Here is an 18384-nt window from a genome sequence, read left to right as displayed (position 1 = left end):
CCACTTGCCGACGTAATCGGCGCAACTACAAGTCGGCTAGCGAGATAAACGAGCCGTTATTTAACAGGTCTTTTTATTCGTCATATTATTAACGTCAGCTTGCCGCACTTTGTAAACGTCCGGAAAAAGTATTGGGTTGTTGTCAGGATGACTTCCGATTGTGCTTTTTCTCCATTGACGAAATAATTACAGCATATCCTGGCGTTAGCTGGCGTCGCACAAGCTGCGAAACGCGCACGTGTAGCATGGTTTACCAAAATAACCCTTCTCACAAATATGAGGGCAAAAGCTGACTTACTTTACTCTCCTCACAACTGCGATCCACTTCTTTCACCGTTCTAGTTCGTAAGGCCTGCCAGGAAACATGTACCAATTTGTCCCGGGCTGGCCTTCCTGACTGAGTCTAACGCAGCAGTATCACCGGTTCTACTTGCTCTGTTTTTCGTACCTCCGTAATTTCGATGCTTGTCCATAAAGTGCATGCCACTACACTGTCGCAAGATGTATCCGAAAAAAAAGGAGAGGGCTAATTGACAAATCAAAACGGCCCCAACCATGGCTGATACGAAGTGTAGCGCGCGTGAAGCAATACGCACCGAGTCGGCCGAGCCGCAGAGCCACCTTCCCAGTACTGTCGCATCGCTGCCGCAGATGGCGCCAGAGTAGCCGCGAACTCGACTGTACGGAGCCTATACTTGCATGACCATGACCACGTATTCTGTTGCCAAGACAACGCAGTTAAATCGGGCAGCCAAAGGAGAGCTAATCTTGGCCCGCAACCTTTCCTACTTGCTTACAAGATGAAGAACAGGGGTTTAATTTACGAGTAACTTTCAGCAGTAGCGCTCCTCGCTAAAGCACAAGGAGTAATGGGGAAAACAGCGATAGAGAGAAAAGAAAAATAGTTTTTCAGTCGCGTCAACTCGTGAGCTAGTATATGTTTCTTTAGCGTGGTGAGAGGGGAACACAAATATTCCTGGCAAAAAAAAGGAAGAAAAGAGAAAGTTGAAGCGAAATGCTCCCTAAAATGGCAACATTTATCGTATCCACAAGGTGTTTTCTAAAATGGCATATAGTGCACTAGTATAATGTGGTTGCTTCTTCACACTCGTGGTTGTGAGCTCATATTAAGAAACTGTTTCGTAATACCAACTGCTTCGTAATACCAGGACGAATAAGTCAGTGCGGAAAAATTAGCGGCGCATCCATCCTTTGGAGATGATTGGTGACGTTAATGCGATTAGCACACTTCCTTATGATGGATGTGTAATCGGTGATGGGGGAATATGTTTTATATGCTGTGATTACTGTATCCCCATGTCACCCGTGAATCGCGAAAACTTATGCACATATCAGCAGGCACACGAAGTGGCCATCTCGCTGCCAACCACAATGCCAAATGAAACCATGACAGAGTACACCTTCTAGCAACTCCACTCCAGCTGAAACTCCGTGGAGTCGCCCATTATCCATAGTACCCTTGGCTTCAGCTTCGTTTCGCAGCTCTTCCTTCAGCGGCCGCGTTCGACGCGCAGGTGTCTGTTGTGTGCTGTCGCTTTAATATTATGAGGGCTACATACTCCTTGTGTTAACTTGACACATCCACTCTGGGGTATCGTCCCAAAACGGGCGCACATCCAGTGACCCGAGGTGTCTATTCGGACACATACTCAGCTGCTCTACTCGGCAAAACTGCAGCCCAAGCTAGCAGACAACTTGCGTCACTGGGTATATGCGAAAAAGGCTAGATACATACCGCAAACTGGGTGAAGTTCCCGAAGAATGCTAATCACATTAAAACGACAACACATAGAACACAAAAGTAAACCGGACAAAGCGCGCAGGACGAGCCAGCGGGCGCATATGTAGAGGGCGTAGAAAGAGCTATTCATTAATCTTGTGCGACAGCCCGCAACAGAATGTATCGCTTATTTTCTTTTACACATAGCAAATTTACCAGCGGCATCATTTCCAAAGAACCGCCTTAAGCAATTGCTTTCTCCACGAGACTGTGGTACCCACGGTTGCTCGGTGCTCAGGGCATGAAAATGTGCCACCTTGTTTCGAGGACCATAAACAATATCACTGGCTCAATTGCTCATCGACATTCAAGTACAATGTGGAAGGGGAGGCTTCGCACCAATATGTGTTTGTCAGGGGTGTATGATTATGTTGCAATAACCACGGACAGTGGGAGAATTGAAATTTATGTGCGCAGTGAAACATATGATCTCGCTGAGCGCCATAATTGGGAGGACAGGAAATGAATGTGGTAGCGACATTATCAAATATGAAAGAATAGAAAAGCGTTTCAACTGCAAGATAAGGCTAAAAATAACAACTACTAAAATAAAAAAAGTAGGTGAAAGTCCTCTGAAAAACAAGAAGATATCAAAGGGTTCAGATATCGTTGCTAAGTGCACCCAACTCATCTGCCTTTTTCCATCCTCTTAGGGGAAGAAGGACAGATGCGTAGTACAGGGTCAAGCAAAAAGAAACGCCAGGCAGAGAAGGGAACAGTGCTAAGCGAAGCAACGGCGAAGAGAAAACAGGATATATACGCGCGGAATACGAAATGGACTCGGTAAGTGTGCGCAATAATTTATGACACAGCTAGTCGCGCTACTGTATACCTGCCCGTTCTCAAAGCAGGCTGGATGGACTTGAATTCTTTACATTACTCCTTTCTTCTTGAACATAGTGGGTGTGTAGCACCCATGCGTGTGGCGTGACTCCCAGCAGTACGCCATAAGCACTACAGATCTGAAGCACCACTTAAGAGGGCTGTCGCGTAGCCGCGCGTAAATGCCGCCCGCTCCAGTGGCACCGCATTAGAGTCACTGGCTACGAAACACGCCCATCAGCCACCTTAGTTCTGTCCGTGCTCTTCGCTTAATTGAGGGGTCGTGTTTCGCAGCTAGCAGGTCCCTGCCAATAGCAGTGTGTCGCCACGTTATGATGTACACAAAGAGAAACGGATGGGTATTTACAATTTAACAACAAGTAAAAAGCTGATTCGAGATGCTATTGCATGAAACACCAAATACTCGAGGGCACTCGTACACTCCTTGGCGCCTGCCCGCATGCACGGCCAGCTGCTTGCACGCACGCACGCACGCACGCACGCAAGCACGCACGCACGCAAGCACGCACGCACGCACGCACGCACGCATCTAGGCATATATCAGAGCAGCAATCTACCGGAAATCGATTGTTTGAGGCACTCATAAAACTCACAAGAACTCCATTCTTTAGAATGGATGTGTTGCTGCAGTATAGTAAGTAAGGCGCGGAGAATAAGCAAGTGCAACTTTAACACTGTTGGCGCCGGATTTCTGATTTCTGTTCACAACGTAAAGCAGTGAAAGTGCAGACCGCTCGTCAAATAGCAGCGTTTGTGCATGTCGTGCATTTTTGCGCACGGGGCGTGGGTTCAACGAAACAACTGAGTCTTCGAACAGCTTGGGCAATCAGCGAGTAAAACTGTACATCATTAAGTTAACTGTACATCATTATGTTTTCAATCACACCCACCAGTGCCGACTGAAAATGAGATTGCCAGAGTGCGTGCCGAGTGTACCGAAATAGTCAGCTTTTTCTTTTTTTTTCAGGTTCAGAACTCCGTAAACTTATGACGCCGTTAGCACGAGCTTTGTGCAGAAAAAAATGCACCGTTGGAGCTACTTCAATGCGCGTAATAGAAAGTAAACTGATAACGTTATTTCTTATTTAGCATGATTTTCTCTAATTATGAATTGCAAATATAGAGGAACACAAAATGACATGCCAATGCTGAGGTCAACACTGTAGCAGGAAAATGCAGCAACAACAAGAACGTCGTAGTGCTTCTCGTTCACACACAGTGCGAACAGGCGTGCTGAAACAATGTAAACGCCAAAATGTCCATTTGTAAAAGGCAGTACACGTAATGTCACTCCTATGATAGGTCAGTAGTTTACTATGTGTAGGCAAAAGGAGCACTTATCTACTCATCACTCCAGAATAAAGGCAACCCATGCACACAAAAAAGCGAAGTACTGCAAATCTTTTTGTGGATAAGGAGCGACGCTCTGCTGATCCTTCGACCGCGGCAGGAGGCAGAGAAGCCACGCCGGCGAGCTGTGAGGCAGTCAATATTAAAGATCAGTCAAGCGCACGTCATGACGTGGCCGTATCTTCTAGGACACGACAGCGTGGAGCCACAGGTCCTCTTCGGCCACAAGTTTTTTTCCATTACGACCCCCGTTCCGCTTCTTCCATTACGATAATTTCCTCACATGAAAACCGCAACCGTACGGCATCATCGAGATAAAAGCAGCGCTCACGTTCCCGCACAGTAGCATGCTTTCTGCTTATTCTTGCCTCTTTCTTGTATTATTCAAGACGCAACTGAAGAGAGTCATCGAGAGAAAGCTTTTAACAGCGCTGCGCAGTAGCTAGGGGCAGAAACTCTTTTGAAAATACTGGGGAAAAACAACAGTTCGAGGTTGAGGAGGGCATTGCGGGCGTTCAGAAAAGGGTGTTAGAGAGCTCTGTGGGACACACACACACACACACACACACACACACACACACACACACACACACACACACACACACACACACACACACGCACACACACACACACACACACATACACACACATACACACACACACACACACGCGCACGCACACACACACGCACGCACGCGCGCACACACACACACGCACACACGCACGCACGCACGCACGCACGCACAAAGCATACAGAGCAGAAGCTGGACGGCTTCCGCTCCATCATTGACCGCCACAGCACTTCCCCCTCTCGAGGTTGTGGTGTTCCCGGCACAGCCTGTTCAAAACGCACCCGCGAGCCATCTAGGGAGAAACCGAACGGCCTCCGGTTACAAGCGCATAGACACTCGCGCTCAAGTACAGCATCGCCAGCCATGCGGTGCTGCCGCAATGAAGAAAATGCAAGCTGAGCTGTATCATAACAGGTACGTGGCGCCCCGCTGAAGCACCCACCGGACTCGTTGCCTCAGAGACCCACCGGTCTGTTGACGAACGAGCTGTCCTTTCTCATTTAAGCGCGTTTGCCTTAGTTGGCACGCCTGAAAGGCCTACCTGCTGACGGGCAAATTGCGTCATAGCGGCAGAGCTGGTTTTACAGGAGCTGTTGCCAGCCGCCATGAGCAAAATGACGATAGTGGATTTTGCGGTGGATCTGCACTGTCACACCGACATTGCCAGAGAGCAGCAGCGTCTCGACCTGTGCGACCAGTGTGAGGGTCGTTTCGGCCTATTCTGCCACAAAAGACCACTTTAGGGTGGCCTTCTCACTCCTCATGATGTCAAATCTTGTGCCTTCCAGATTGTGCTCACGCACGACTGAAAACGCCGCACCCTTCACAGAGCAGTGCCCCGTACCTGGGTTTGGCGCTGGAGGAAATATTCTTGCCGTGCTTCCTCCTGAGGTGTCTGTGTGGAACTAAATTATCACCGATGAATTTAACTCGGAAGCTCAGAACGGCGTCCTCGAAAAGTTGTCTCCTGATTGTGTCACTTGGCAAGTGGGCCAGCAGCAACAGGAAAAGTTCGGGTAAAAAACACCCCTTACGGTTGTCTTGAGAAACAGACGGTGTGCTGCCAACGCCCGTGAGCGGAGCCGAATATATTCTCTGAACGATCTGAACGATACCTCTGACAAACTTCGAGAGGCGGTCCCGGCATTAGTAAATGGCCGCAAGGTCTCCAAATGTGAATCGCTGCAGATGGCCCAAAGCTACATCAATGCACTGAGGAATGTGCTCCGAAGGCAGTGACATCGCATGTGCCAACTACTCACCTGAGTACCTCGCGGTACCTATTGTAGCTTGGGCATGTGAAAAAGCATATAGGTGCTGTGGCCGCTGGTATTGCAAACAAGATCAAGCTGTCTTCTTTGGGACACTTAGAGGTTCCATGATAATTCATTCATTCTCGCACTACCTATAAAATTGACCTGAGGACAGAATACCAAGAATATCCCTTTTAAAATGACGACATACATAAAATGACCCGAGCACATATAACTAGACTGAGACAGATTCAAAATATATTTAACAGTGGTGTCATGCAATTTAGAGAGGACATAAGAGGTGTTTATGAATAAGTATGTCTATAGGTAAACATTCCACTATATATACCACGCTTTCAGAGTGCCAGACTATCGTGTCGTGTGAATCACATGTTTAGATATTAATTTGCGAAAATGTTTGACAGCCGCCCATGGAGGCTAACAGCCTTCATGCGGTTGATCGAGCTTCACGTTAAGTTATGGTACCTTTCTGGACATGCTGTTAGCCCCAAGTAATCAACGACTGTAATGTCCACGATCATTGCAGATCTGCTAAAACGAGCAGCTTGTTCCGGAATGAAACAAAACATTTTTTTTCGTGAGTCGAGAATATTGTGGGTACAGTTTGCATTGAAAAAAAAAAGGCCACAGGCCTGCGCGGCACATGCAGCACAGTCATAGCGTAAGCTGGAGGAGCGTCTTCATAGGAGACCGTCGTAAACTGATCGAACACGGTAACTGCAAGTAGTAAGTATATTAAAAGTCGTGTTTTTATTTGCATACATTTATTGAAACACACTCAGGTGTGCTTCACGGTCGGAAAAGTAGGTCGAGAAGGACATGCAGCTGGACAGTAAGGGTAATTTGATGTTTGTATACACTAAGTCCAAACAAGAACTTGTGCGTGAACCAGTGCATTATGTATTATATACAAATTCCATGGCGAGGTCTTCTTGCATAGAGTGTACGAACTAAGCGTTGTCGGGATCCTTCGTGTTTACGTTGAACTCACCCGTAAAAATTAGGGGTACATCGTGTTCACGAACGAAGGTATGTGCCAGGAAGTCCGCGATCTTGCGATGCTGAGTACCTGGCGACACATACACTGAGGAAACCACAATACCCTTGGAGTTACGCACAGCGCACACGTCGGCAGTCTACGTCCGGTCCTCCTACGGGTTTGAAGGGCATGCACTCATTTCCTCGTTCGTATAATGCCACACCCGAGGCCCGGCGCGAAGTTCTATTTGCTGATGTGACACACCTGTACCCGGTGATGTCATGTGGACGACCCCAGGTCTCGGAGAAACAGAGTACGGACACTCGCATTAAAATGCAGTCGTGCATGACGTCAAGCCTCTGCGCAGCCAGAGAACGTACGGTGAGACAGCAGATGGTAAATCGGTGGGGCTGATCGAGCAGCCCAAAGCAACGTTGCATGATTGTGTCAAGGCGATGCTGTTTGAGTCCATGGAATTCGTCACGCAGTGCTCCATCTGGGTTTCCGGCGGTGTGGTAAAACGTGAAATCACCTTCAGCGTTCTTGATGTCGGCCATCAAGTGAAGTCCCTCGACTGAGTGGCACGTACAAATTTTCAGGAGGTGAAGTTTGTTGCATTCATGAACAATGCTAGGGAGGGGGGGGGGGGGCAAATGTGCCATCCCGGAACTTATGAATTGTTATTGCACTAGACTGCACCACGGGGAAACTGTGTGCCGCTATATGGGATGTCAACTTTACGGTATAACGTTGGGGTCACTGTGCGTTGTTCAATTTGTACCCACTCGGAGCGGACCGCGCTTCTGAGTACACTGCACAACGCTGCAGTCTTTAGCAGTGTAGCCTTCCCGTGGCACTACAATCGAACTTGAGCCACAGTCTTTTGACGAGTCCCGACTCGTATACCTTAGTGTGAGCGAGGCTCTCAACCGCACCATTGACCAGCCCGTTCATTACGTCTGTGTTGACGGTTATCATATATACGACGAAGCTCCCTGGCTTCATTTTCGTGCACTCGCACATGAGTCTGCGCGGTAAAAATCCCGGGCCACATTATCGGCTGATCGCACGTGAGGCTGAACGCGGCGAAGTTCCATGGTCTCATTTTCGGCTGCTCACACGTGAGGTTCTGCGCGGCGAAGCTGTCGCGCCTCATTTCCTACTGCACGCACACGAGGGTCCTCGTGACGCAACTGTCGAGTCGCATTTTCGGCTGAGCGCACGTGAGGTTGCTCGCGTAGAAGCTGCCGTGCCCGATTTTCGGCAGCACGCACCTGAGGATCTGCGCGGCGAAGTTGCCAAGCGCCGCATTTTTGGCATAACGCACTCGGGGGTCTCTGCGGCGAAGTATTTTTGCATCGTTTTCTCAAGTACGAACTAACCTGTCCGCCCGCCGTCGACGGCGACCTCCGGCTTGTGCCTGGTTGCAGCCGCGTGCGTAGCTCTACGAGTCGCTTCTTCATCAGCGGTTAGCACCTTGCGAGGAGGCGCCATAATGCGTTGTGAAGGGGTACAACAGGTAGCAAGACGACGCAGCGCACATGTCACATCCCCTGATAGGGGTCACAATACGATGTAATTGGAAACTGGAGGGTCTAAAGCACTCAATCCACAGGAACAGTAACAAGAACGGAATGTTTGACACCACGCGCTAGCCAATTCTTCTTCTTGCTCGCTATATCTCTTATAAAATTTGTCTTCTTTTCGCCATTGTCCTTGCCGCACTATAGACACGGCATTTTCCTCCCTTTATAAGTATGCATCGTCCCATATGAAAGTTAAGTGTGTGCATGTACGAAATATTAAAACGTTAATCACTTGTATAAGTATGCCTTTATACGCACCACAACATCTAACTGCAATGCACAGTGAGCACGTATCGACGCTACGCGGACCACCTCTGACATCGCGTAACTTGTAGCGCGCTAGACGATAGCTTCGACAGATACCGGACGCCAGCGGCGCCGGAGGACAACATCGCTAACAGAACCGGCTATTGGAATGAGCCCATAACAGCTTACGCTGCAAAATTAGCAGAGCAAACTACCGCTGCATGCCCTACAGACTCGGGACACAATGTTTATAAAAGAGAGTTTTCTTTGCTTTTTATTCCACAGTACCTATTTCGTTTTATCACATATCAATTCTAGGTTTTCAATGGAAATTCTGGCAAATATAATTCTGTATGGTATTACCATTACCATTTTCCTCGACTTACACTGCGTGCGAGTACTGATACAGCATTCTTAGCAAGGAGGTGATGCTGCTCAGCCCACCCGATGCCTCAGGTTGTCATGCTAGTCCTTACTGCCATCTACGCCATACAAGGAGCCTTATCTACCTAGTGTAGATAGTTCTAGGACTGCGTACTGGTGATATTTTTACTAGTTTCATTCTTTCTTGACCTTGTACTGGTGACCCCCCCACTCCCCAAAGTGTTGTTTCCTGCTGTACGCCATAGAGTCAGTGCTTGCGAAGAGGTTGCATGTATTACCCCACGCCTCCCCCGAAAAACACAAATTCTCGTTGTTGCAATAAATCTTGAGTTGTCTGTTAGCCCTTATGGAGTCTCCTTTAACAAAGACAATGACAGCAATTGAGGAACTTAAGCGGTCGAAATATAAGACCAGGCACGAAGTACTAAGCATATAAGAATATACTTGGTTTTTTACTAACAAACCTAAAGGTTAAAAATTAAATAATGGGGTTTTAAGGGACAAAACCACGATCTGATTATGAGGCACGCTGTAGAGAGAGAGAGAGAGGGGAACAGTTAAGTGTCTGGTTGGCTACCCTACGCTGGGGGAATGGAGAAGGAAAGAAAAAAATTGGAGGCTTATCAAGGTTAAGCCCAGTGGATGCTTCGCATCCACTGGGCTTAACCTTAGCGTATCCTTAGCGTTTGGAGGCATCTTGACCGCATACACGCCCGGCGCAAAGACGCTGGCGCGGTTGCGGGCACAGAGACTGACGCGACGGCGGGCGCGCGCCGCTTCATCCCTGGCGTGACGTCACATATCACGTGATGCAGCGATGGTGGCGCCGCCGCCGCGTCGCGCGCGACGGCGCGAACCGAAGCGTGGAGGCCTCCGCCGGGCGACGTCCGACGGCGCGATATGAGGCCCCATCTGCAGCCGGTGTGACGTCATCACGTGACGTCACATCATGTGATCTCACTTCAGGGTCAATGGTGGCCACCGCCGGGAGGCGACCGACGGCGCGATATGAGGCCCCATCTGCAGCCGGTGTGACGTCATCACGTGACGTCATGTCATGTGACCTACATGAAGGTCACTTGAAGGTCAATGGTGGCCACCGCCGGGAGGCGACCGACGGCGCGATATGAGGCCCCATCTGCAGCCTGTGTGACGTCATCACGTGACGTTGTGTCACGTGACCCCACTTCAGCGTCAATGGTGGCCACCGCCGGGCGTTGCGCGAAGGCCCGATACCTACGTTAATATGCTTCGCATAAAAGAAGGGAGAGAGAAGGTGTAGAGGCGTGTACGGAGAGTACTTGAGTTAAAGCCACTCGTGCAAACCAGACGTTCTGAGAAAGCACAAAAGTGCCTTCACTGCCTTCCGAGCCAGTGATCGATGAGGACAGTGCTCTAGTACTGTCTGTTCACCCAGAGGACGATCATCTAGTTTCCTCAATGTGCTGGACAAAGATTGTCGTTGTGCTTGAAATTGAGGACAATGGCACGAAAAGTGGTCAATGTTCTCCTCGCATCCGCAAACATCACATGCAGGACTATCAGGCATTCCAATTAGTACTGAGTAGGCATTCGTGAAGGCAACTACAAGCCGTACACCCCGCAAATTCGGAGCACCTGAGTTTCTTTAACGGGCTACTAAATCTAAGTATCATAGGCGGACAGTTCTAATTTTTCAAGTGGGGGGGGGGGGGGGGGGTGTCTGGGTCCTGACCAGCTTTCCGGATTCCATATATATATATAATTGTCGCACTTTGAAGAAGCTTCGTGTGACCTCGAATTGAGCGCTGAAGTGACGGCTCTATACCAGTATACCGGCCACGTCCTGCATGCTAGCATGAGGGTTCGAAGTCATACATGCTGGAACATCCGTGCGTAGGCTAGGGCTCAAAGATGGAGTCCTCCACCTTGTGGAGTCCTCCACCTCCTCCGTACCTTGTTTCTTGAAGCTGCTGGTTTGTCTCAGGTTTTCACAATTTCTGATGACAGTCGCTGCGCTTGGTCTACCGCCACACTTCCATCCAGCCAGTTTCGTGCTAGGCTGCTGCTGTGTGCGGCTGCCATATCTTGCTGATACCACAGAAGTGGAAGACGTGACAGCGTGACTTCACTGAGAAACTCATCCATCACTCCTTCAATGATTTCGTTCACGTAACGCTGTCCAGTCTTAGTGTGTGACCGAAGAAGATGGGACCGATGACAGCCCCGGCGTAAATTCCGAACCACACATTGAGCGACTACTGGTACTGGTGCCGACTGCGCTTTACGCAGTGTAGATTGGAGTCCCTCCAATAGTGCGCATTATGCAAATTTACCTAGGCGTTCTTGGGAAAATTAGCTTCATCTGTGCACATGATGTTGCTAAAAAATTCCGGTGACCCATGGCCTTTTGTGAGCACCCAATTCGGCAAGTCTAGACGATTCTACAGGCTCCTATCTTCTAAGCATTGGTGCTGTTTAAAGTAGTACGGGTGAAAGGCCCTCGCTTAGAATCCTCCAAACTGATGACTTGGAAATCGGTATCTGGGCGGCCACGTCCTGCATGCTAGCATGAGGGTGTGAAGTCATACATGCTGGAACATCTGTGCGTAGGCTAGGGCTCAAAGCTGGAGTCCTCCGCCGTACGTTGTTTCTTGAAGCTGCCGGTTTGTCTCAGGTTTTCACAATTTCTGATGACAGTCGCTGCGCTCTACCACCACACTTCCATGACTGATATATATATATATATATATATATTTGCTGCCTTCCTCTTGTTGCCATTTGCAGATTCCAAGGCAAGCATCATGCTTACATTCTGCTCATTAGGGAAAGACATGCCGACCGGTTGACGATTCAAAACGTATCATTACACTTTTGCACTGACGTTAGCAATTCGCTTTTGTTGCGATAGGATTTGTGGCAAAAAAAAAAAGTCGGTGCACTTTGTCTACGCTAAGACAACAGCATATCGCAACTTGTATCCAACTAACACCAAACGCAACGTGTTACTTCAGCCGGGGGGCGGCAAATAACACACTAGCTCGATCACGATATTTTTCTTTATTTCATTTATTTCGTTCAGGATAACTCAGACGGAGCGTATCTCAGGGCGCTGCTTCATGCTCCGAGTGGGAACGCAGCCCAGTGGTATTCTACATATTTCGCGGGGTTTATTTATCAGTCGGTAAAAATTAGTACGTAATTAGCACGCCGCTGAAAATACCTCAGTTAGATGTCCTTTGGCTGTGTCTTCAAATGCCTAATTGACTCTTTGATAATTAGAATAGTACGTCTCGAGTTACATAATTAATTCCAATTGCCTAATTAAATATCAGTAACAAAATATTACTGGCAGCTACTCCACTGTACTGTAAACTATATGCACTAGGTTTTTTTCGAGCAACGCATTCCTCTTTATTTTTAAATCTTGGTGCATGGTAGTTATTTGGGACACCCGGCGTATATTTACGACCTTTGCAAGCAACTGACGATGTTCCAATCCCTACTGAATGTTGTAAATCATTAGGAAGATTTTTTTTTTGGCTGAGTCGTTAGCACTGCCTACTGGAAAGAGAAGCAATACTGAGACACACAACATTCACGTGCATTCCACACGCCATTGATAAAAGTCTCTGCCGAAGGGGTTATTGAAGTCTATAGGTTTTCTTCATGGTCAAAAAAGAACGCAAGGCAATTTGAAGCGTGGTGAACATACAACAACATATTCATTCTCTAGGCATAGGCTATCCATACCTTTAGAAATAATTTTTAATTGGCTACCTCCATCTCTTTCAAAAATATAATAAACTTTGTGCTGTGTGTATATTTAAACATATTGTGTATGTGCATCGTACACACAGTGGATATTTAAAACAATGTTGAAGTCACCGCCAGTACTTCTAACGCGCGGGTCCTCCTATTGTCGGGATTTGCAGAAATAAAGCGAAAATATGAATTAAAAGCCATGCACGTCCGCGCCAACAATGATGCAGTAAGCTGTTGGCCCCAGTAAAGTTTCAAGTGAAAAGGTCGACGCAAGTCAACATGATCTTCATATGATGTGGGGGACAAAGCTCTGGTAACGGCACGTTAGGTGTGTTTGCGCGGCAGGGGGCCAGGGGTCCGGAGCCCACCCGTAGTCGGCGCCTATGCTAAGTACCCTTACGAAAATGCCTATTAACTATATTAAGAACTCCTTCCAAACTTCTATTTACTTTACTGACGGTCTAATTACATTAATATTTTAGTAAAATTTGTTCATACACTGCCAAAATACTTATTTCTTACTTTTGTATAAAGAATGTTTTAAATACACCGTTAAAAGGCTTCCTTCTTACTTTTGTATAAAGAACATTTGTTCATACATCGTTAAAAGAATTCCTTGTTACTTTTGTATAAAGAACGTTTTGTTCATACACCATTAAAATGCTTCCTACTTAATAATAATAATATTTGGGGTTTTACGTGCCAAAACCACTTTCTGATTATGAGGCACGCCGTAGTGGAGGACTCCGGAAATTTCGACCACCTGGGGTTCTTTAACGTGCACCTAAATCTAAGCACACGGGTGTTTTCGCAGTTCGCCCCCATCGAAATGCGGCCGCCGCGGCCGGGATTCGATCCCGCGACCTCGTGCTCAGCAGCCTAACACCATAGCCACTGAGCAACCACGGCGGGTTGCTTCCTACTTGGTTTTGTGTAAAGAATACTTTAAATACATCATTAACATACCTTCTTCTAACTTTTGTTTAAATAACAACTTCAATAACTCCGTCAAATGGCTTGTTACTTTTGTGTAAAGAATGTTTTACTGTACATCAGCAAAATATTTTTTTTTCTCTGAAGGACATGCGCCCTCAATACGTCAACAGCTCGTAGCGTTTGTCCAAAAATATTTAGACTGGGAAGTAACTGAAATGTTTTTGACAAATTTCTGCAACACACAATAATGTCGATAAATATTTTTATTTATTTAGTACACACTGCAGCCCGATCGAAGACCAAACAGTAATCATACTCAGGATCATACTGGGGAATCAAACTCTCTGTTTCAAATCACAGTTCCAATGCAAGTCAGTCGCGAATGGCTGACGGAGTGCTACTAAAATGTTCGAAGAAATATGTTCGTAAACTGTTAGAACTAATCTGTTTAAAGGTTCTACGGGACTAAGTAAACCTTCGGTGACGTCAGCACACTTCGAGAAAATTAGCTTGCGCTACAGCAACTGACCGGTGTGATGATAGCGGAGTACTGTGCAGGCAGCGCACTGGTTACACAGCTTTACCCCGGTTTCAGGGCTGGCTAACCAAATGCCTGTTTACGTTTCAGCCACACCGCCCGCTTGCCGCACGTGTGCGGTCATGCGGAAACCTGTACATTTCGCACACTGGTGCACAAATTTCGGTATAGTCTGGGCTCGCAGATGCATTTTAAAGTAATATATGTGCGCCAGTCTGCGAAATATGCAAATTTTCACCCGACCACATGCGTGCGGGCAGGCGGGTAGTGTGGCGTGCGGCTCGAACATAAATCGGTCTTTACCACGTGCAGCTATTGCAAGGCCAACAATTAGCTTCGTAACGAGATAATCAGGTCAGTGCACTCCGCAATATAAAGAGTACGCCCTGAACTTGAACGTGTCCGCACAGTAGCGTCACGATATTTGTTAAAAAGAAGAAAAAGAGCCGACACTCAGAGTAACGCGGTGCTGGAACGTTGCCGCTCAAACATACAAAAGGCTGTAAAATACAGCTGCTGCTGAGTGAGAGCGAGTGTTGACCTGAAAAAGCGCACAGGTCGAAGCCAAATGAAAGCTGAAGTCTTTGCAAGTGTCACCTTTCTGTGGCAAAAAGAATTAAATTATCCTTACTGTATAAAAAAATGTAGCTTTGTTCGCATCCCTATTGGCACGCTCTTGGCCCTGCCTCCTACCGACGGCTTTTCCGCATTAAAGGAAACTAATAGGACGTTCCATCAAAAAGAAGGCAAAGTAACTATGTCAACTGATCTGCTTTACGGTGATGGTTGCTTGCTGTGAGAAAACAGATCGAAAAGTGATAATTATGCACTCTTAATATTCAGTGATTTCGCTTCATAACACGGCGACAAAGTTCTGAGATCTGATAAGGTTTTTCGGTGGCCCTACAGCATCCGTAATTATCGCATTCCGCGCTACCAAGAGCCAGGATATCAAAGGTCATGCTTTTGCCGTGCTTCTGACGCCAGAAAACCGGTAATGTCGTAGCCGCCACGCTTTGGACGTCTATTTAAACATAAGAGTGCTACTAGAATAGCTTTCACTTTTATATTGCGCTGGGCGCCAAGAAGCGAATTTTTGTCTTTGAAAGCGGCAAATGCTAAAAGGTGTTCTTGTGCAAGATATAATAACCACCTAATTTACCCTATATGATCCTATTTTTTAACTTTTATTACATTTGGAGAAATAGTCGGTCTTCACAACAATTGTCACGAAAAATAAAATTATACAGCCCCTATCTGCACAACAAAATTAAGCCGGCTGTCTGGTCAGATCGTTTTTCAACCTCGGCCATAACGTACATTGCTGCCTCTAAGTCCAGTCCCCCAAAAGGGTATGTGCACACTAAGGCCCGCCACGCCTGTTACCGAGAGGTGATCTTGGTGTCATTCAACCTTCGCAAGGTAGGAATGGTTCGGCGTAAAGAGGGGCTCTATAGTTTGGCGGTGATCAAGGCGAAGTGGGTAAATGAAAGATGTTACATGCCTCTCTCGCGCATGCGCACAAATTTGACAGTAGTCTGAGTCGAGGCAAAGAAAGAGATCATCGCCATCGATATCAGTTGCTTTGCGATGCCGGCGTCGTACTCTCGGAGCGATGTAGGTGTTTGGTCGTGTATTGTAGCAGCAATCTAACTACGTTTGCTGCTGTTTCTGCTTATGCTGTGTTGTAGCTGATTTATCGATGCAAGCCAACCAGCACCGTGCTTGCGAAGCCCACGGCGTTTTCTTCGTTCCGTAATGTAAATGTTTCTGCAACTTGCCTGCCAGCTGCGGTACAGTTATCGGACAGTAATACACTGGTAACTGCTACTCATTTCCTTTTTCTTTCAGGATACAACGTCCAGAATCGCACAGCAACAAGCTCACAAAAAGAAACGTATCCATTATAGCTGAGGTGCAAGTGCAACTAACGCCCAGAGTGCTGAAGCAGCTTCGCATAGCTACAGTCTCATTTCTGCTGTTCGGAAGTTTGACTGATTGAATGTAATAAATGATACAAACTTCGCAACGTTTCTAATTTGTCACAACTTTACTTACAGTAGCTCCTTTCGCCCCTCGTGGCTTCAGCTGCACAGCGCGTCAAGAGCTTATAATTTATCAATGCTCCAGGAAGATCGCACAAGGCGCGCGAAGTTAATGGAACCCCAAAAATGAAATGAGTAGCTGCGGAACTGAGCATAATAGGGTGGTATAATGGGTGATTAAAAGCTATATATTTGCATGATAGTATATATTTATAAGCAGCATTGAACATGTTTTATGCAAACACTGTGACCGATGCTGTCTAATGTCTCTAGAATGTCTAAACGTTTTAAATAAATGACCAAGTCATGATGGTAGGATGTTGGCAAAGTCTACAAATTTGCTTCGATTCAATGTAGGTGGCCATATGTTGGCGCAATATTACTAGGGTGTCTGAAGAAAGCGCTAGTAAATGGTTAATAGGATGTTTCCAGATAATGTGCGAACATGCTTCAATTTAAGGAATGTTAATAGGGGGTCTAAAGAAACGTGTTTCTAGACCGTTAGTAGGCAGTTACCCGACGGCCTATTAACATACTTCAATTTAATGAATGGTAATAGGAAGCCTAATAGGAAGACAGTTAGTAGGAATTTCACAGACAGCCTATGAACCTGATTCAAAATAATGTTGGTAGCCAAATGTTTCTAGGCTGTTACTAGGGAGTTATTCGGAAGCCTAAAGACTGTTAGAACAATTTCTATTAATTGTTGGTAGGTGCTAGTAACTATATTCTAAAGACGGTCTGAAAAATGTCGGTAGAAATGTTTATAGGGGTTCGCGTGTTTTCGCATTTCGCCCCCATCCAAATGCGCCCGCCGCGTCCGGGATTCGATCCCGCGACTTCCGTTCTTAGCAACCCAACACCATAGTCACTGAGAAACCATGGTGGGTGCTGATCAGGAATGACGGCAGACGCCGCAATGGTCTAAATATTTCTAGTTTAATATAGATAAACAATTATACATGTGAGCATGAGGTTACAAGAAGTGTGGTGGGCCGCGAAAGACTTCGCGCACACGTACACAAAATATACGACTCGAAAGGAAAGACAAAGAGCAGAGGTGTGCACAACTGCAGTGTGCGCTGAGCTGTCGGACAAAATCGCCAAAGGTGCTGGGCACACGTGCGACCCCTTTCGGCTGCAGTCCTCTCCAGGCACACCTCTCGCCACGAGCGGACGCATCAATATACGGGCTGTCCCAACTATCACGCATTACAATTTAATAAATTACGTATCTGGACAGAACCAAGGTAATGTTGGTTGCCGTCGCTTGAAGATAGTACTCAGATTATTTTTGCACACTGCCTAATCGCGTGATTAGTCTTAATTAATTAATAAGCTTCTCAAATATTACAGCCAGATGAAAGTGTCAACGAGAAAATTGTAGGGCAGCATCTAAAACTCCCGATACAACTTTCAGTCGCTCAATACGTGCTACACAAAAGTGTTTTGCCGAGCGTCAAAGAGGCGCGCAAATGCACGCAAAATTGCCGCACGACTGGCCGTCGCTCGAGGAACGTACTTACTCGAGGAACGTGTATTTATATATATATGTATATATATATATATATATATATATATATATATATATATATATATATATATATATATATATATATATATATATATATATATATATATATATATATACTCCACTACAAGAACATGTCTCCCCACGCCATACTGGTAACCTTGCAACGGCTCGTTGCTCCCGCGTCACTCAGCCTCGCGTCTCACAGAAGCACCGGCGGCGCTAGAGCACTGCAAGGGGCAAACTTTTCGGCACACCTCACACCTGCACACCGCACGAAGCCCAGGCGTGGTCCGGGTTCAGGCCTGCATCGAACAGACCTGCGCCGGGCCCGCGACTGAATGCACAGGCTCGGCCCGCGCACGCCGGAGGAACTCGCGGTGTTCACGCCTTAAAAATACCATAGCGTATAGGTGGTGTATCCCACGATATGAAATTAAAACTACAGTGACAATAAAGCATTGCAAAACAACTTTTCCCGGCAGGATACGCGAGCAGTTAACAGGGCAAAGCTGATAGAAGCAAAGCCTGCATTAACAATTTCTGCCAACGCAT

General features: G+C 46.9%; 1 protein-coding gene and 1 long non-coding RNA gene across 2 annotated transcripts in view; one reads left to right on the top strand and one right to left on the bottom strand.

Moving 5' to 3' along the window:
- LOC139055411 (uncharacterized) overlaps positions 1-16278 on the top strand; it is a 36100-nt gene extending 19822 nt beyond the window's left edge. Inside the window, exon 3 of the long non-coding RNA XR_011511736.1 lies at positions 16105-16278. This is a non-coding gene — a long non-coding RNA (uncharacterized lncRNA). The remainder of the gene's footprint in view (positions 1-16104) is intronic.
- The window catches only part of LOC135896217 (kynurenine--oxoglutarate transaminase 1-like), a 131873-nt gene that overhangs the window by 102367 nt on the left and 11122 nt on the right, over positions 1-18384 (bottom strand). The gene's annotated exons all lie outside the window — the stretch shown is intronic.

The sequence above is a fragment of the Dermacentor albipictus genome, chromosome 1 (genome assembly GCF_038994185.2).
Source record: "Dermacentor albipictus isolate Rhodes 1998 colony chromosome 1, USDA_Dalb.pri_finalv2, whole genome shotgun sequence".
Lineage (NCBI taxonomy): Eukaryota > Metazoa > Arthropoda > Arachnida > Ixodida > Ixodidae > Dermacentor > Dermacentor albipictus.
The sequence above is the reverse complement of the archived record's forward strand: the minus strand, read 5'-3'. Positions and strand labels throughout refer to the sequence as shown.